Here is a 21,054-nt window from a genome sequence, read left to right on the forward strand (position 1 = left end):
ATGGGAAACACTACCCTGGCTGATCTCTGTGAACAGCGTGCTTTGCGCATCCTGCACTATGGGGCCAAAGTATTTGTGAGGGAGCCTGTTGTGTTGAGGTCCAGTTTCTCTGCCAATAATCTGACCATGGGCTAATTTACCTTAAACATTTTTGAGCTTGGAGAAATTGTTACTGGCTAATCTTCTATTAGGTATGGGTAATTGTATGGAGCTATCTACTGTGATGATTGGCAGGTTTTTTTACTTTGTAGTAAACTGTTTTACACAGCTTATAAGAAAAGTAGCTAAGAAAAATCAGACGCCAATGTATGTACCAAAAGAGTCTTTCAGTTCATAAATATCCACCCAGAGCAGTAGCGGCTCCAGAGGTGGGGCTGTAGCATGATCCAAAATTCAAATAGGGGAGCCACACCAACTGCCTCCCCAAACGCTGCCAAACATCCCTGGCCAGGACTCACTAGCAGTTGGTGTGACTCCTCTATTTGAAGATTGGACTGTGCTGCAGCCCCACCTCTGGAACCTCCACTGACCCAGAGGGTCCCAATAATTTAATCTTCCACTCCAGTTGAGCATAAAAAATAAAGGAAAGTAAAGAAAAAATAGTATATTATCTTAATATATTCAGCACCCTGTGCATCACATGGAAAATGTGTACCCTCCACAATAGGGAAGTGAAAGCATAGGTGCAACAATTAGGGTATTTAAACCCTTTGGTATTACGCTTACCGTGAAAAAATGGCATTTGAATAATGGTCTTTATAGCATAAAACGATTCACTGCTTCTTCTAACAGTTACTCATCCAAGAATTCTGCATCATGAAGATTAAAAACAAACGTGGGCACGAGGTAGGCTGCGTATCGGATGGTACATGGTAATCACCTGTAAGACCACAAAGGCTGAAGGTTGCAGATGTCCCAATACACTGCAACACTCAACCTCAGAGGCAACACAGCAGTGGCATTTCTAGGGCCGACAAACTCCTCTAGTCCACTTGACTAGCATTACCACTACCACGCTTTTCGTGTGTCTGTAATGTCCTAGATCTCAACTAAAACTCATACGAGTTAAATTCAAGCACCATTTTTGTTACAGGTGTTAAAAATTCAATACTTTGCAAACATTGATTTCCATTTGCTACCTTACTGTAGGTCTCATGCAGACTAATGTTCTAGGGGGTCAGTAAACATAGCCGTAAAGGGGGCCATTGCTGTTGCAATGGCGTGGAAATCCTGGTACCTCTTCTCGGGCCCCTTACAGCCCTATCTCGCCCAGGACTCGTGGTCTCTCAGGGGCAACTAATTTCATTGACCCCTAGGTGTTCATTTAGCCTCTTTGTTGCTGAGACTACTCTCACCCCTGTTCTGAGCTTCTTCTTTTTTCAGGATTGTAAGATTCTAACATCAATGTCAGTTATTTGTTTCTAGCAAAAAGCAGGATTCGACAGAATCACCAGACAATAGCTACCAAAGAATAATATTAACTGAAAGAGGGAACACTGCTATTTCAAATGAGGGTACCCCTAAATCTATTAAAGCCAGGATTGGGGAGATCTGGGCATTTTAATCCATACATCTTTGGACGTCTTAATGCTTTCTGTAGTGTAGGGTGTTTATTGGTTATCTCTTTAACTATCAAACAGGCACAACATTTAAAAAAAGTAACTATTTTGTTTAGTGGCTTAGCCCTGGGTGCCCTGTGTCATCATTGTACAACCTGCCCTGTGTCATCATTGTACAACCTGCCACCCACCGGTAAGTGATACTCACTGTTCAGATTATGTAAGAACAGTGGCCCTGATTCAGAGTTGGACGCGCGCTTTGAATCAGGACGGTTTTTTTTTTTCATTGTGCGGCCTCCTGGCCACTCGCATAGCTGTGGGTGGCCACCCACAGCTATAGTGAGTGGCCAGGTTGATGGTCGCGATGGTCAAGACCATCGCGACCATCAGGCTTGCGACGAGACCCTTGTGGTAGGGTCTCGTGGCCGCATGCCCCAGAGAGATTTTGGCTCTAACAGAGCCGGAATCTCTCCACTGACATCACTCGTGATGTCAGTGGGGCCACCCCCAAATGGCAGGCGTTCTCATGGGAACACCTCCATTTGGGCAGCTACTCCACCGGCCCGCCCACCAAAGGGGGCGAGCTGTCACTCAACATCGACAGCTCACCCCCTTTGGTGCGAGACCCGGAGCGACGGATTGCCCGTCGCTAGCCGGGTCTCGCGCTGCGCACGACGGAGCCAGCTCCGTCGTGCGCATGCGCTGTGGGCCACCATCGACCCGGTTGCGAGCACTCAGCGCTTGCGACCGGGTCTGAATCAGGCCCAGTAAGTATTACTTTCATAGAATGCCATGAGTGCTTTAGATGAGTGTGTATAAATGGAGAACAAATGCCTCTCATCCATAGCACTCTAAGGAGCATATCAATTAAGTACAGGCTTTACCGCTTCTGGAAAAGCTCCAGGTTTAGCACCTTGAGTTATTCAATTATTCTGCATTTTTCCTGTGCAGTCAATCCTCAGGTAATGCGCAGTGAACCCATAGATTCTTCGTAAAATGCTAGAAAATATGGGTTTACAAGAGCGTTAATTCCCAGGGGTTGCATTTTAATGTGGACTTTACATTGCAGCTCCTAAGCTTCTGTTTGTACTCCGGTGTTTGCTGATGCTGCAGTAACATCCTGTTTGTGCTCCGGTGTGTGTTAATGCTGCAGTAACATTCTGTTTGTGCTCCGGTGTGTGTTATTGCTGCAGTAACATTCTGTTTGTGCTCCGGTGTGTGTTAATACTGCAGTAACATTCTGTTTGTGCTACGGTGTATGCTAGTGCTGCAGTAACATCCTGTGTGTGCTCCGGTGTGTGTTAATGCTGCAGTAACATTCTGTATGTGCTCCAGTGTGTGTTAATGCTGCAGTATTATTCTGTTTGTGGTCCGGTGTGTGTTAATGCTGCAGTAACATTCTGTTTGTGCTCCGGTGTGTGTTAATGCTGCAGTAACATCCTGTTTGTGCACCGGTGTATGTTAATGCTGCAGTAAAATTCTGTTTGTGCTCCGGTGTGTGTTAATACTGCAGTAACATCCAGTTTGTGCTCCGGTATTTGTTAATGCTGCAGTAACATTCTGTTTGTGCTCTGGTGTGTGTTAATGCTGCAGTAACATTCTGTTTGTGCTACGGTGTTTGTTAATGCTGCAGTAACATTCTGTTTGTGGTCCGGTGTTTGTTAATGCTGCAGTAACATTCTGTTTGTGGTCCGGTGTGTGTTAATGCTGCAGTAACATTCTGTTTGTGCTACGGTGTTTGTTAATGTTGCAGTAACATTTTGTTTGTGCTACGGTGTTTGTTAATGCTGCAGTAACATTCTGTTTGTGCTCCAGTGTGTGTTAATTCTGCAGTAACATCCTGTTTGTGCTTTGTTGATGCTGCAGTAACATTCTGTTTGTGCTCTGGTGTGTGTTAATTCTGCAGTAACATCCTGTTTATGCTCTGGTGTGTGTTAATGCTGCAGTAACATTCTGTTTGTGCTCCGGTGTGTGTTAATGCTGCAGTAACATTCTGTTTGTGCTCCGGTGTGTGTTATTGCTGCAGTAACATCCTGTTTGTGCTCAGGTGTATGTTAATGCTGCAGTAAAATTCTGTTTGTGCTCCGGTGTGTGTTAATGCTGCAGTAACATTCTGTTTGTGCTCTGGTGTGTGTTAATGCTGCAGTAACATTCTGTATGTGCTCCAGTGTGTGTTAATGCTGCAGTATTATTCTGTTTGTGGTCCGGTGTGTGTTAATGCTGCAGTAACATTCTGTTTGTGCTACGGTGTTTGTTAATGTTGCAGTAACATTTTGTTTGTGCTACGGTGTTTGTTAATGCTGCAGTAACATTCTGTTTGTGCTCCAGTGTGCGTTAATTCTGCAGTAACATCCTGTTTGTGCTTTGTTGATGCTGCAGTAACATTCTGTTTGTGCTCTGGTGTGTGTTAATTCTGCAGTAACATCCTGTTTGTGCTCTGGTGTGTGTTAATGCTGCAGTAACATTCTGTTTGTGCTCCGGTGTGTGTTAATGCTGCAGTAACATTCTGTTTGTGCTCCGGTGTGTGTTATTGCTGCAGTAACATCCTGTTTGTGCTCAGGTGTATGTTAATGCTGCAGTAAAATTCTGTTTGTGCTCTGGTGTGTGTTAATGCTGCAGTAACATTCTGTTTGTGCTCTGGTGTGTGTTAATGCTGCAGTAACAACCAGTTTGTGCTCAGGTGTATGTTAATGCTGCAGTAAAATTCTGTTTGTGCTCCGGTGTGTGTTAATACTGCAGTAACATCCAGTTTGTGCTCCGGTGTTTGTTAATGCTGCAGTAACATTCTGTTTGAGGTCCGGTGTTTGTTAATGCTGCAGTAACATTCTGTTTGTGCTCCGGTGTGTGTTAATGCTGCAGTAACATTCTGTTTGTGCTACGGTGTTTGTTAATGCTGCAGTAACATTTTGTTTGTGCTACGGTGTTTGTTAATGCTGCAGTAACATTCTGTTTGTGCTCTGGTGTGTGTTAATTCTGCAGTAACATCCTGTTTGTGCTTTGTTGATGCTGCAGTAACATTCTGTTTGTGCTCTGGTGTGTGTTAATTCTGCAGTAACATCCTGTTTGTGCTCTGGTGTGTGTTAATGCTGCAGTAACATTCTGTTTGTGGTCCGGTGTTTGTTAATGCTGCAGTAACATTCTGTTTGTGCTCCGGTGTGTGTTAATGCTGCAGTAACATTCTGTTTGTGCTACGGTGTTTGTTAATGCTGCAGTAACATTTTGTTTGTGCTACGGTGTTTGTTAATGCTGCAGTAACATTCTGTTTGTGCTCCAGTGTGTGTTAATTCTGCAGTAACATCCTGTTTGTGCTTTGTTGATGCTGCAGTAACATTCTGTTTGTGCTCTGGTGTGTGTTAATTCTGCAGTAACATCCTGTTTGTGCTCTGGTGTGTGTTAATGCTGCAGTAACATTCTGTTTGTGTTCCGGTATTCACAATTTTTTTTTTATTTACCACTTTACCAATAAATGGTGGAAAAACACACTGTGGGTTCCTAAACTGCACTATTCAAACTGAATCCACTCCAGTTCCCCCTGGAGACACAAAAGGGGTGTTTTGAAAACAACTATAATACAATTTCATTACTCAAGTCATGTTGTATTTTGGGTCAGCAAAAGTTAATGTACCTGGTGTATTTTGTTTTGACTAAGAAGGTCATACTTTCAGGCTGACCATACCTGATTTCAGGTCAGGAAATCACCATAGTATTTCACAATGGATAATACATACAACAAATGATCTAGCACAGGGTTATTCTTGTGACAGTTGCTCTAGCTGGAATTGTGCATGTATAACAAAAGGGATGTAGTTATTAGACTGCCGGAAGAGATGCCACTGGTCTAAATGCCGATGGTTCAAGCTCGACACGGGACTTGATATAGGCGTTGAAATACCGATGCCTATCTTAATCCCGACGTCAGAATCCTGGCAGAGGCCATCTAGAATGAGGTAAGTATGGGGCATCTTAGGAGTTAGCCATGGAGGGAGGGTTAGGTTTAAGCACTCCTGGGGTATTAGGGTTAGGCACCCCCTGGGGAGAGTTAGGGTTAAGCTAGGGAAAGGGGGGGTTAGGTGCCACTGGGGGGAGGTTAAGGTTAGGCACCCCCCATGGGAGGGTTAGGTTTAGGGTGCGGGAAGGGGGGGTTAGGTTTAGCCCCCCCCAGGAGGACTTAGGGTTAGGCACCACCAAGGGAGAGCTAGGGGGGGAAGAGGGGAGGATTAGGATACCAAACAGAGCCCCCTGCCCTGCAGTGCTCTGTGCCATGGCACTGATCGCACCACCCTAGTTACAGGCAAAGTGGCTGTAGTTGTGGGCAGCTGCGGGAGCCAGGTTTACTACCTCGTGCTAAAGTCAGAATCCTTAGAGCTCATGTGTGGGCTTTGTGTATCTTCAAGTGGAAAGCTGTGCTGCCCATTTATTTTACTTTAGCTACTAGAGCCATAGTCATTAGTATCAGCACTTGCACTAGTCATATGCTATGTGCAATAGATCTGTCAGAAAAAGGCTTCCCTCCCCCATATGCATGACTCAGAATCACATGGAACTTTTGATACACACCCACGACACTCCCACAAGACAGGGCTGCACTTGCATTATCAGCTCCGGAGCTCCCACCGCAAAATTTCCCAGAAAGCCATAGGACAGAAATAAATAATGTATGTATTTGTATCCACGCATGCGTTGTATGCAGAAACTCGTCATTTGTGCTCATGTTCAGCCCCAGTATCTTTACCAAGCAGTATTATTTGTGGTTAGCACGTTACATATAAAATTGGACTCTCATTGTTACCGTTCTTTCCCTTCTATTCATGCAAATGGACCCACCGAAAGCTGTTAGACTGACCCTACCAACTGATAAATCAGGGTCACATTTAATAACAAATCATGTATGAAAACTTCTATGATTATTTTACATTTATAAAAATGTTTGAATGCTGTTGAGTAGACAACAGATGTTTCCTCAATGTGTGTGGGGTTTATATACGACAAGCCACTGCTTACTGACACGTTTAAGTCCAACATTTAAAATGACTATTAGGAAAACACCCCATGTTTTGCTATTACAAGCATTGCACTTTTATATTTCAGGCTTAAACACACCAGGAAGCAGCGGCCTTTACAAGTGCTTAATAAATAAACCCCTGTGAAACCAACTGTCATGGAGGAGGAAGCGCAATCATCTGGGACTCTTTTACTGGTTCCTGAAACAGACTGACTGGCACCTTGAACCAAAAGGGCTACCACTGTATGCTGGAGCACCATGAAATATCCTCTGATCTACGCCAAGTTAGACAAGGATTCATCCTACAGCAAAATAATGAAGGTGTCACGGACTGAGAAACTTTGAGTTGTGTACCCGAACTGGGGTGTTGGACAGAGACACCTGGTTTGGAACTGGATGGTTTAATATAATTTCTGCTCATACAGTTGAAATAAAAGAAGATTGTAGTATAAGATGAAATACTAGAGTCCTCAGAGCAGAGATAACGCAGCTAGAAGATGCAGAATAAGATTGTAGGATAAAGACTCTAATTTGTAGTTGAACTTGGAAAAGGAACTGTACACGTGGAACTTGAATGAACTTGAACTTGATCTCCGGACTGGAGTATCGTGGACTGCACTGAAGAACTTGGATTCGACTCCGGACTGGAGCAACGGGGACTGAACTTGAGAACTTGTAACTTGACTCCGGACTGGAGTAATGTGGATTGAACTGTATGCTGGGAAGCACAGGTTTCACACCAGGAGCTCAGGAACATAGGTCATGCAGGAGCAATGAACATTATTTTACTGGCAACCAGCATGTGTTACAGGGAGGTCCTTTATAGCACCAGGCTGGAGTGGATTGGCTGAGGCAACTAGGAACTGCTGCTGACTGGATGCATCGGTATCACCTGACCTGGCCCCAAGATGCCAATGCCCATGTCTTGGAGAACATGAATTCTGGCATGCTGAGCGCGCATGGTTCTGCGGCAGTGGGACACAGGCAACAGCTGGGATGATGCAGCCGATCCTCCAATGGAGGCCCTGCACCGGAGATAGCCAGAGTAGCAGGCCGATGGCATGGTAAAGTGTGACGGCACAGACGCACAGGAAGGTACAAGGGTCTGGGACGGAGGTCTCTGGCACGGTTTGTGACAGTGAGCTTCAAATCATGGAAGTGCCAGCACAGTCTCCAGACTTAAACCCCAAGGTTTGGGATGAACTGAATAGAAGGGTAAAACCAAAGCAGCCTACAAGTGCAACACATTTGTGGGAACTTCTGCAACAACGTAGGGAAGAACTTCTTGAACAATATTTGATTTCCATTGTAGAAAGAATGCTACAAGTGTGTTTGGTGGTTATATTTAAAAAAAATGGCTACTTTGATAAGTGAAAACTGTAGATTACATTTTTGTTAAAGAAAATTACTCTATGATCTCTTCTGTTATCATCAATGGTTTACAGTACAGAGTACTTTGTGACATTAGACAGCATAAATTTCAATATATACTGGAAAAATGGGGGCGTTTAAAAGCTTTTGAAAAGTAGTACATATATATGGGCAGCACAGACAGTGTAATGGTTAGCATTACTGCCTCACAGCATTGAGGTCATGAGTTTGATACCCACTACAGCCCTAACTTTGTGGAGTTTGTATATTCTCCCTGTGGTTGCATGGGTTTTCCCCGGGCACTCTGGTTACTTCCCACACTCCAAAAATATGCTGGTAGGTTAATTGGCTCCAAACAAAAATTTAACCCTAGTGTGTGTACATGTGGATGTGAATGGCCAAATACTCTCTGTAAAGTGGGATATATGAATAACTGGTAATAAATAATATATATAGTTGGATTGTATATAAACGATGCAAGTGCAGACCTTTTTTTTTAACACAAAGGGGGGTATCCAATTAGCTGCGCTAAAGTAGCTCTGGTAATTGATCGCGTCAAGGCTATCCTATTAACCCCGAAGTGCCAGCCGACACCGTCAATTATCGTGGATATTTTTCGTGACCTGATGTGTCTCGAAAAATATTCCACGATAAGTGCCATTTTTTCACCACATAAATGGCGAACACACATAGCTCCTCGAGCTTATCGCGAGTCCTATGTGTTTTCGGGAGAACTATTCTATTGTTTCGACCAAAATAATAGGATAGGGTGAAAAAACACATTGGTGAAAAACAGGTATAATCTGTGAAAAGTCCCCATTTTTTGCCAATCGCGGCTATCCATTAGTGCTCAAACAATGTTCGGGGCTAAATGGATACCCCCGAAGACAATAATAAAATAGCAGTTTGTGAGAGGGTTACTAGAACACATGGGGCTACCTCTTTACATAGTGTCCTACCTCTTTACATAGAATTCTGGCATAATATGCTAAGCCTACAGCCGCATAAAGTTCAATGGTTTCCTCTCAGCCCTGATGATGATTTCCAATTCTACCCGACAGGGATGCCCCCTGTCCACCCTTATTTGTACTATGCATGGAGGTTATGGCCCGGGCGATCCAAATGAACCTAGACATATCTGAGAAAACTGTGGGTGGCCGTGAATACAAGGTGGCTTTCTTTGCGGATGTCCTCCTGGCCATTTTGACTAATTCGTCTGTGTCTATACCCAACCTAATGCATGAATTCTGTGAATTTGGTTCCCGCTTAAATGTTAAAATAAACTATTCTGAATCTATAGCGGTTAAACTTACGGTTCTCCCCTTGGCGGTGAAAGGTTTCAGGTTTCTTACCCTGTCTCATGGCATGCTTCAAGTGTTAAATTGGGGATCTTGTTGACCTAGGATCTGTCCCGTCCCTTTTTACATTCTCATGGTTGGATAGAGCAAGTCTAAATAAAATGAACATATTCCCAAGAATACTTGCTCCAGACCATCCTGATACACTTGCCTAGGGGCTGGTTTATTACATACTTGCCGACTATCTGGCTGCTCCTTCCGGGAGGGAGCAGCCAGATCGGCAGAACAGGGGACGTGGCCGGCAAAAGGGGGTGAGGCCGGGCGGACTGAAGACAGTTTGCGGGTGTGACAGGGGGCGGGGCCATGCGATCGTGTCATTTTGGCCCCGCCTCCGCTACACAATGCCGAAAAAACAGGCATTGTGAAGCAGGGGGCGGGGCCAAAATGACGCGAATCGCGTCAGCGGCCCCCCCGCTGCGGGGGTTTAACAGGTACTGGCGGGGGGGAGACGGGGGATCGGCGGCAGGCAGGAGGCTTGACTGCCTTTCTGGGGGGGGCGGGAGCTGCACCCGTTTATCGGGAGGCTCCCGCCCAAATCGGGAGGGTAGGCAACCCTGGTTTATTAGTATTCACCATCTTGTGAGGGAATTTGTTTGGGGTGGGTAATGAGAATGCTTTCCACATGAAGTGTTCTTCTGATGTAGACATTTAGGTGGTTTTCAGTTGTCCCACTTCCCCACTTACTACGAAGCGATGTCTTTCCTGGAGTGGTATAGACCGGAGTTGGAAAAATAGTGGGTAGTTATTCAAAATCGAGGGCTCTCTGTATGCCTCAGGCTGGCGGCATGGCTACATATCCTCTCTTCTGTTGCTCATCTCACTGTGGGCCTGACCCTGGCTCTCTGGATATCATTGTGTAACAGATCCTGTATCTCTCTTAATTGATCTCTCCTATGACTCCGCATTTTTACAATCCTGATTTTTCCCCCAAGCTGTCCCATTCGATTTTTCACTATTGGGTGCAGGCTGAGGTTGTACGCATCAGTGAGCTGGTGACCTCTTCTGGCGTGAACTCCTTTAGACATGTTCCAGCAACTTGGGACTTGCCTGCCTCCAAGCTCTGGAGATACAGTACCTCCCGATTAAATACTAAAGATTGACACAAGATCTTTCAGACCACTACAGTATGTCATGTTCAAACTTCTATTAGGGTGTTTTACTGTCATCACAGTGCTAAAATCTGTAGTTTAAGTGCATCCCAAATTGTTCTGGGAGGGAATTAGTAGCAGAAGCAGAGGTACGGTGATATCACCATACAGAATGGTGAGACGCAACCTATAATACTGTGTTCAGTTTTAGAGGCTATGGGGCTCATGTTCAATTAGGTATAATCTGCGTCCAAAAAGCAAAATGCTTTCCTATAAAAAAAGCACATTTTACTTAGCTTGCAGAGCAGGTCATAAATGCAAGATGCATGCAGATCAGTAAGGGTAGCTGATGAATCTGCTTTACTCAGGGCTATATTTCTGGAAAAATAGGTTCAGGAACTGTGTGTGGAGCTACTGGGGGTGGAGGTATAGAGAAAATTTTATATATATATATAATATATATATATATATATACATACACATACATACACACACACACACACACACAATGCCAATATTTGCAATGTGCGCATGTGTATAAGATGCAGTGCGCGTGCGCAAACTAGTACATGCGATCGGTAAGTGTTCGCTCGCAGCGCATAGCCACCTCGCTAGAAATGAGTGACAGGATGAACCATCTGTGGGTGTTGACTGGGGATGGTCGATGAAAACGGGGGTGTTGTGGTGCGAACGCAGGCTTGTCTGAGCGTCTTAATGCCGTTTTAGAGGTGTGCATAATTAAGACGCAGCGTCATAATACACATGACAAGGCTGAATTACACACTGAAGCACTCGCAGTGCTTGTGGTAGGGTATGGTCACCAAGAAGTGCTGCGTATGGATTCGATGTTACTCAATGTTACCGATTGTTGCATACACTTCCTGGAGATGATGATGGAAAATGGGCGTCTTAATACAGGCTGGTGGGCATCTAAATACACACCGCGGGGGCGTGGCTTGGTAGCCCAAGATGGTGGAAAACTTATTTTGAGCACCACAGTAAGCTCCACATAAGCAGTCAACACCCACTGACATCCCACTGCGAACCCTCATCTTACATCCCAGCTGCCTCACTGAAACACCCAGCTATAAACCTGACCGGGTCGGGGGAATCTAAGCCTCGTGTCTGACCTGGACAGCCAGACCCTGAGGCCTTCCTGCAGGGGATATCCGCTGCCTACTCGGGACTCCCCCCGCCGCGGTACTGCCGACGGGACTCTCCACCGCTGGTACACATACCTGGAGGGGAGAAGCGGCCAGCCTTCCTGCCTGCGACGTGACCTGGCAGCCGCTGGAGTGCCTTCCTCCACCTTCAGTGGCGCCGCACGTGACCGGCGGCTGGCTGTGGGATATCCGACAGGAGACAGCGGCTGCTGCGCTGTCGGTGGCGGCTGCTGCGCTGCCTGGAGTGCGGACCCTACATCAATTGCCCAGGTCCCCCACTGCATTTAAAGGGGCTTACCAGCCCAGCTGAGCTCAGCACCAGTCCCCTCAGAGGGAGGCGGCCATTTTCCTCTAACATCGCCGCACAGAGGACACACACAGGAGATTTCAATCTCCTGCAAACAGGTACTTTCCCACAATGTCTCCAACTCAATCAGGGGCAGCTTTTCATCTCTTCATTTAATTCATAAGCCTTTGTAGGAATTGGAATTCCTTTAAAGTGCTACAGTACAAGGGCAATTACAGAAATAATCTGTTGGTTTACCTACAGTGGCTACCTTGATCAAACTAAGTGCTGTGCAGGGTGAGGTCTCATTTATCAGCAGTCTACAAGCCCTCCTTATTATCACTGATAAATCATCTGTTAGAACCACAGCCCACTCCCGACCCACTCAAGACAACTCCCACCTATTTAAGCGTGTTTTATGTGAATACCATTTGTATGATGTATGGAGGGCCAAACACCCTGGTCAAAAAGATTACACCTTCTATTCCCACGTCCATAAATCTTATTCGCGTATTGACCTGGCCCTTTCAGATAAATGGACACTTAAATTTATTACTCGAACCTCTACATTGCCAGTCACCTGGTTCGATCATGCAGCATTATCCCTTTGTTGGGATATTACCAGTTCCAGAACCCCTCCTGGTCCCTGGCGGTTAGGTGAACATCTTCTCCTAAATTTAGAAGCTAAACATACTATAGCTAACTCCCTTTCATTATTTTTGGAGACTAATGATCCAGAAGATACATCCCTATTTACATCCTGGTGTGCTTTAAAAGCAGTGGTAAGGGGATCGGCCATTCAAGCAGAAACACGTATGCGTAAGATGGCAGTGTCAATTCAGGCTGATATAGAATCTCAACTCTCTGATCTAGAAGTTAAACATAAGACAGACCCGTCCAATGATAAAACTTATCGTAAACTCCTCAAAGTCCAAGAGGAATGGAACGCATTGGCATTGAAAGAGGTTCACAAATCCCTATTCAAATTAAAGCAAAAATTTTATGTTCAGGGTGACATGGCAGGACGTATGCTTGCAAGGAAATTAAGGGGCAAACGAGCGAGGGACCGCATTAGATTGATATCTACTATAGGAGGCAAGAAAATATCAGATCCTTTCTCTATAGCAGATGTCTTTGCTGAGTACTATACCACCCTGTACAATTTACAGGCAGATTTTGAGGTCTAGCAACCAACGAAGGTTGATATAGCAAACTTTCTGGAAAAACTTAACCTCCCTATGCTGGATCCCAACTCGCTTAGCCTACTTGAGCGACCATGGTCCAGTGAGGAAATTGAGTCTGTTATTAAATCCCTTCCATTGGAGAAGACCCCTGGTCCAGATGGATACGCCAATTCATTTTACAAAAAATTCACAAATACCTTATCCCCACTCCTAGCTCAGTTGTTTAATGAGGCTTCCTTTCCAAAAGAAATGCTTGAGGCGAGGATCGTAGCATTTCCTAAACCTGGCAAAAATCAGACCTTACTACCAAATTATCACCCAATTGCACTCCTTAATACAGATGTAAAATTTACTTTAAATTAATTGCAAATCGGATAAATCCTTTACTTCCTACGCTTATCCATCGGGACCAGGTTGGATTTGTTCAAGGACGTCAGTCTTCTGACAATACAAGATGAGTGATTGATATAGTGGATGCCTTCTCCAAAATAGACCAGCCCCTTTTGTTGTTAGCATTAGACGCCGAGAAGGCATTTGATAGGTTGCACTGGGGGTACCTTCATGCTGTCCTTCGCAAATTTGGTTTCAAGGGCTTAGCACTTTCATCGATAGCGGCATTATATTCCAACCCTTCAGCTAGAATTTTTGTTAACGGTATTTTATCATCAGTATTTCCAATTACTAATGGTACGCGGCAGGGATGCCCTTTATCCCCACTAATGTTCGCATTAGCGATTGAACCTCTAGCGGAAACCAAACGATCTCACCAATTTATTCAAGGACCAGTTTTATGTAATCAGACATATAAAGTCAGTTTGTTTGCGGATGATGTCCTTCTGACCCTTATGAACCCTACTACCTCCCTACCTTACTTACATTCTATACTAGAATCCTTCTCTAGAGCATCTTATTATAAATTAAACGGATCCAACACCGAAGCTTTGCCTATTTCTCTTCGACAATGATACAATCCCTAAAATCAGAATATTCTTATTCCTGGCAAGAGAATAGTATCACGTATCTTGGTATACATGTAACTCCCACTACTAATAATTTAATATCGGCTAATTATTTACCCTTGTTGCAAAGTGTAACATCATTAACAACGGACTGGATGATGCAAAATATATCCTGGTTAGGTCGCATATCGGCCATAAAAATGGTGATTCTACCGAAAATTCTATATTTATTTCAGACAATTCCTATATTAGTCTCAAAAACAACTCTTAATAAGTTTCACGCAGTATTTATTAAGTAAATATGGAAGGGCAAGAAACCTAGATTAGCTAGGAAGACTTTGTTTTATCCAAAATCGGAGGGGGGATTATCTTACCCAGACTTACGATGTTATCAACTAGCTACAATGATCTCCCAACTTAACGCTTGGTTTACTCAGGGTAATCCAAAATCGTGGGCTCTGTTGGAGCGTGATATGGTTTCCCCATTCCCTCTTACAGATTGTTTATGGCTTCCTTCATCGGTATCGGTGGGGGCTTTGGGACGGTCAGTGTCAGTTTCCAACTCCCATAAAGCATGGCTTGAATTATCCACAATAACATCGGACATTGGGCCTGATTCAGACCCGCTCGCGAGCACTGAGCGCTTGCAAGTGGGCCGATGCTGGCCAAGTGCGCATGCGCACGACGGAGCCGGTTCCGTCGTGCGCATGCGCAAGACCCGAATAACGACGGCCAAGCTGTCGCTCTGGGTCTCGCAACAAAGGGGGCGTGCTGTCAATGCTGTCGATGGTGATTGACAGCACGCCCCCTTTGGTTACGTGCCGGGGGCGTGGCTGCCCAGACGAAGGCGTTCCCATGGGAATGCCTACCGTCTGGGGCCGTCCCCACTGACATCACTAGTGATGTCAGTGGGAGTGCTTTTGGCTCTGATAGAGCCAAGAGCACTCCAGGGCTTGCGGCAACGAGACCCTACCGCAAGGGTCTCATCGCAAGCCCGATGGTCGCGATAGTCTTGACCATCATGACCATCATTTGGCCACTCGCTATAGCTGTGGGTGGTCACCCACAGCTATGTGAGCGGCCTGGAGACTGCTCTTAAATTGAGAGGGACGGCCCTGATTCAGTGCGAGCGCTCTGTCAGAGCGTCCGGCTCTGAATCAGGGCCATTGTCCTTCCCTCTGCTAACTTTTCCCTTTCCCATTGGCTACCTTTATTCCAAATCTATCTTTTGACACTTGGAAGGCCCGAGGAATCTTAACCTTAGAGGACGTAACCGTCCCTGATTCTCTGTTATTATATACCCAGCTACAAACATTATTTTCTCTCCCTTCCAGAGATTTTTTCAAGTATCTACAATTGAAACATTGGCTCGGTAGTATTACTCCCTCTCCATACATAGTGCAGAGATTACCGAAATTTCTCATTTATCGATTGTGTAGTATTGGAGGCAGAGGAAAAATTAGTTGGTGGTATCTATATTTAACTAACCCTCACAAATTTACCAAATTTAAATCTCTACTGAAATGGGAAGTAGATCTCTCATGTATAATACCTGAGGAACATTAGCATATCATATTTTGAACTTGCTTTAATCTCTCTAAGTGTATTACCCACATCAAACAGTTCTATAAACTGCTTCATCGTACATATCTCACCCCGGTGCTAATGCATACTTTTTGGCCCTCACAATCCAACTTGTGTTGTTTGTGACTGTGGGCTCTTTGATCCATATATTTTGGTCGTGCCCTCATATCAAAGTGTTATGGTCATCAGTGTTTGACCTAATCTTTAAAATACTTAATGTCTCTATCCCACCTAATCCATAAATAGCTCTATTCCATCTATATCATGGTGGCTTGACCAACAATGATAGCTATATTATGGATCATGTCTTCCTGGCCACTAAACTACACCTTATATTCCCAGTTTAGATGCTATCGAGAAAGAGGTGCAATCACATTGCGAGTTTGAGACAGCGGGAGTATTTTACTCCTCTGCCTCCAGTCCTCCTATTAGATGGCTTAGATGGTCTGAATATTGGGAATCAAAACTGAGGGTCTAACTATTGTTCTCCCTGTATTCTTGTGATCCCTCAATGCAATGTTATGTATTTTCTAGATACTTTATTGTACAATATGTTGCTATGTGAACATTTTGTAATGATATATTTTATATATGTCCTGATAATGTGTACCTATGTTTGTGTTTTTTCCTTTGTACCTCTTCTTTAGTATTTTTCGTATTTTATTGTTTTTCAAAGAATTCAATAAAAATTTAATGTTGAAAATAAATAAATAAATAAATACACACCGCGATCGCAAGCCAAGACATAGTGGGTATGCTAATGCCTTGCCATGTGATCCCGGGATTTGCATACCATCGAGAGCCATCGGAGCTGCACGCAGCGCTTGAGGTAGACTCTACCCCACCGCAAGCACTGCGATCACTGCAGGCTGAAATATAACCAAGTGACGTGTACAATGACGCTTCCATGCTAATTATGCACACCCATAAAACTCAGTTTTGATGCCCAGACATGCCTGTGTTCGCAGCACCACTCCCCCGTCCACAAGCACCTTCCTCTGTTACCACCCACAAATGGCACGATCTGTAACTCAAAGTAGCTCTCAGACTTTGTGGTAAGAGCGCATGATTCTCGATCACAATAACTGGATCGCGCACACGCACTGCGATGCATACGCATGCGCAGGTGGGCAACAATCGCCCATAGTGTGCGTCCACGGCTAAGCATTCAGGTTTGAATCGGGCCCACAGTGTCTGATTTACTCCATGAGATGTGGCTTCACAGTGAAAGTAGTAGATGCTAAAAGTACAAAACACTATTCATACTGTTCACAACATTGTTGGACAGTATTATCAACAACTAATAAAGTTGCAATTATCACTGAAAAGTATGAAGTAAAATACATACACATATCTGTTGCTTTTCCCTTGAAAGATGATCAAATGGGAATATGCTTTTATGCTGCAGGCAAATTGCAAATATAACTGTAATCGTGAACATATTGACAATAGTTTGCACCATGGGTGGAGCACCTGAATGCAATCCACCTCCAGACCCATGCATATGCATCTTTTGGAGTGAACACGCCATTGCTGTACTTCAGCTGCACTTACACGACCCCTCCAGTCTGCATCCCTAAGAGTTAGGAGCCATAGCAGAAAAATATGTCTCAGTCAGCATGGAAAAGAATGCATAAGAAATTTTGGTGCGCAACTGAAATAAATCCAAATGGGGGAAACATTTTTTCCAGCTCTACATGAGCCCATAGAGCAGGGGTGGCCAACCAGTCAGAGGCAAAGAGCCCAGAAACATCTGTAGGTATGTCAAAGAGCCAAAGGCGCACGTGCAAAAAGGGGCATGGTCAGCTAGGCCACCCCTGGTATGATGTTTGTAGGAGCATGTAAAAGTGCATGCACACAATTACCGTGGAGGTAACTATTAAAAGAAAAGAAAAAGCCAGAACTGAGAAAGCCACATCCACATAAAATACACTGAAAAAGCCATATCCACAATAAATTCATTGGAAAAAAAACAAAAAACACAGATTCACATAATACAATCCAACCTCTCCTGGTGTCACTCCAACCCTCCATGTGTCACTCCAGTCCCCCTCATGTGTCACAACAGCGGCCCCTCCATGTGTCCCTCCAGCAATCCCCCATGTGTCACTCCAGCAGGGGTGTATCGATACTTTGGCCAGGATGGCACTTGCCAGGGGCGCCGGCAGCCAGGGGGCGCCACCCAGCAGTGCCACCATAGCAATACATGCGCTCTGCTGTGGACAGACAGGTATGGTATGCTGGGCACCAACTGCAAAGGATAGGTAGGTAGGGTGGCCACACTGAGTGGAGAATGCTGACCCGGCCGCTGCTGCAATTTCTGTTTGCCGGGTGCCCGCTGCGGTGTATATCAGCAGCGCACCCGGCTGTCCTGACTGCTGTGTGGGTTGTGTATATAGATCCCCTTCAGTAGGTACATCTACGGAAGGGGATCTATCCACAACCCTGCTGTGAGCCTGTGAGCTCTGCCTCCTTCGGCTCCCGCATGGTGCACTGGCTTGAGACATCATGACGTCTCTCCAGTGACTCATCTCCCAGTGCAAGGGATCGAGGAGCTGTTCAGCGCGGCACAGCACTGAGAGGTTAACAGGTCAGTCTCTTGTTAGTGTTGGAAGGGTAGGGGTTGGGGATGGGGGGTGTGTGTGTTAACACAACAGGTCAGTCTCTTGTTAGTGTTGGCCGGGTGGAGGGGTGTATGTTTGTGTTAACATGTCAGTCTCGTGTGTGTGTGTGTGTGTATATGTATGATGTGTGTGTGTTTAAGTATGTCATGCGTGTATGTTATGTGTGTATGCATGCTGTGTGTGTGTTTGTAAGTATGTTATGTGTGTATGTATGCTGTGTGCGTGTTTGTAAGTATGTCATGTGTGTATGTATGCTGTGTGTGTTTGTAAGTATGTTATGAGCGTATGAATGCCGTGTGTGTGTTTGTAAGTATGTCATGTGTGTATGTTATGTGTGTATGCTTGTAGGTGTGTAAAGTATGTGTCATGTGTATCTATATATATATATATCTGTACGTATATATATATATATATATATATATATATATAATATAATTATGGAAATTATGGAACCCCCCCTGAAAATCTTGCACTTGCCCCTGGCTGCCCTGTCAGAATAGAACCAAGCACCGCCTCCAGCTACAGAAAAAAGACAGAAGAGAGGATAGAAAGAAGGAGGTAAGTACATATATATATATATATATATATACACACACACATCATATATATATATATATATATATATATGATGTATGTGTAATATATACAGTCAGGTGCATAAATATTGGGAGATTGACAGAATTTTCATATTTTGGCCTCTATTCACCACCACAATGGCTTTGAAATGAAATAAAGAAGATGAGCTTTAACTGCAGACTTTCAGATTTAATTTGAGGGTAATTACATCCAAATCGGGTGAACGGTGTCGGAATGACAATGGTTTGTATATGTGCCTCACACTTTTTAAGGGGCCAAAAGTAATGGGACTATCAACTCAAAAGCTATTTCATGGACAGGTGTGGGCTATTCCCTCGTTATTTCATTATCAATTAAACAGGTAAAAGGTCTGGAGTTGATTCTAGGTGTGACATTTGCATTTGGAATCAGTTGCTGTCGACTCTCAATATGAGATCCAAAGAGCTGTCACTGTCAGTGAAGCAAGCCATCATTAGGCTGAAAAATCAAAACAAACCCCATCAGAGAGATAGCTAAAACATTAGGTGTGGCCAAATCAACTGTTTGGAACATTCTTAAAATGAAAGAACCGCACCGGAGAGCTCAGCAACACCAAAAGACCCGGAAGACCACGGAAAACAACTGTGGTGGATGACAGAAGAATTATTTCCCTGGTGAAGAAAAACCCCTTCACAACAGTTGGCCAAATCAAGAACAATCTCCAGGAGGTAGGTTTATATGTGTCAAAGTCAACAATCAAGAGAAGACTTCACAAGAGTGAATATAGAGGGTTCACCACAAGATGTAAACCATTGGTGAGCCTCAAAAACAGGAAGACCAGATTAGAGTTTGCCAAACAACATCTAAAAAAGCCATTACAGTTCTGGAACAACATGGGCAATGCACTATGATCACATCTGACTACAATAAATTGTATGTCTAAACAATGTAACACACACTGAATGAATAAAAGAGATATTTTACTTCTAAAAATGGAATGGATACATCACACACAATATATTACACACAATACATATAACATATATAATTTGGACTGTTAGGTTGCAAATGTATAAAATGATTATATCAAAATGATAACTTGTGTCAAACAGTAACTCTTCTGTTGAGCAAAGAATGAGTGATACAGTTAGATGTAACAAATCAGATCAATTGTGTAATTTCCATGGAATGAATTAGTACTGTCTCAATTCTTTGTACACTGTTTGAAATTACTGCGTTCTCACACCTGGAATGAGTATATATAATCTGTATTAATTGATTTAGGTGTAAAGATTTCATGCTTGTGTCCCAGCATACAATAATGATATTAGTGATAATCAATTGAAGTTATATAACTTCTATTCTGGAATGAATAGTCCTGTGAAAAAATATGTCCATCGACAATGGGGATAGAGCGGCAGATATATAAGTATCTTTCTCTCCGTTTGTTGGAAAGGAGAGAGTGTATCTTACCGCTACCGGGAAGGATGCAGCAGCGTTCTCCCAAAAAATGTGAACACTGTGGGGAGCTGAATATCGACGTGCCGTGGGATCGGTGGTTCCGCTGTGTTTGGCTGTAAGGTCAGCTCCTGAATACCGCTTGCACAGTGCGTATGGCAGTGTTCTCCCGGCTGGATGTGATCACTGCGGGGAGCTGGAAGGTGATACTCCATGTGCGGCTGTTCGATCAGCTCCGAAATCCCACTGGCACGGTGAGTGTGTCGGTGCTTTCCCAATTGGATATGGTCACTGTGGGGAGCTGAAAGGTATTCCTCCGTGAGACGGGTGTCTCCGCTGCCTGGGGCTGTGTGATCAGCTCAGGGATTCTCCAAAAGGTACAGGTACAGGTGTGTAGAACGTAGAGGAAGGACTGAACGGCAATTGACCATATCCAATTGGGAAAGCACCGACACACTCACCGTGCCAGTGGGATTTCGGAGCTGATCGAACAGCCGCACACAGAGTATCACCTTCCAGCTCCCCGCAGTGTTTACATCCAGCCGGGAGAACACTGCCATACGCACTGTGCAAGCGGGATTCAGGAGCTGACCTTACAGCCAAACACAGCGGAACCACCGATCCCACGGCACGTCGATATTCAGCTCCCCACAGTGTTCACATTTTTGGGAGAACGCTGCTGCATCCTTCCCGGTAGCGGTAAGATACACTCTCTCCTTTCCAACAAACGGAGAGAAAGATATTTATATATCTGCCGCTCTATCCCCATTGTCGATGGACATATTTTTTCACAGGACTATTCATTCCAGAATAGAAGTTATATAACTTCAATTGATTATCACTAATATCATTATTGTATGCTG

Source organism: Taudactylus pleione, unplaced genomic scaffold (assembly GCF_031769625.1).
Source record: "Taudactylus pleione unplaced genomic scaffold, aTauple2 ptg000041l, whole genome shotgun sequence".
NCBI lineage: Eukaryota > Metazoa > Chordata > Amphibia > Anura > Myobatrachidae > Taudactylus > Taudactylus pleione.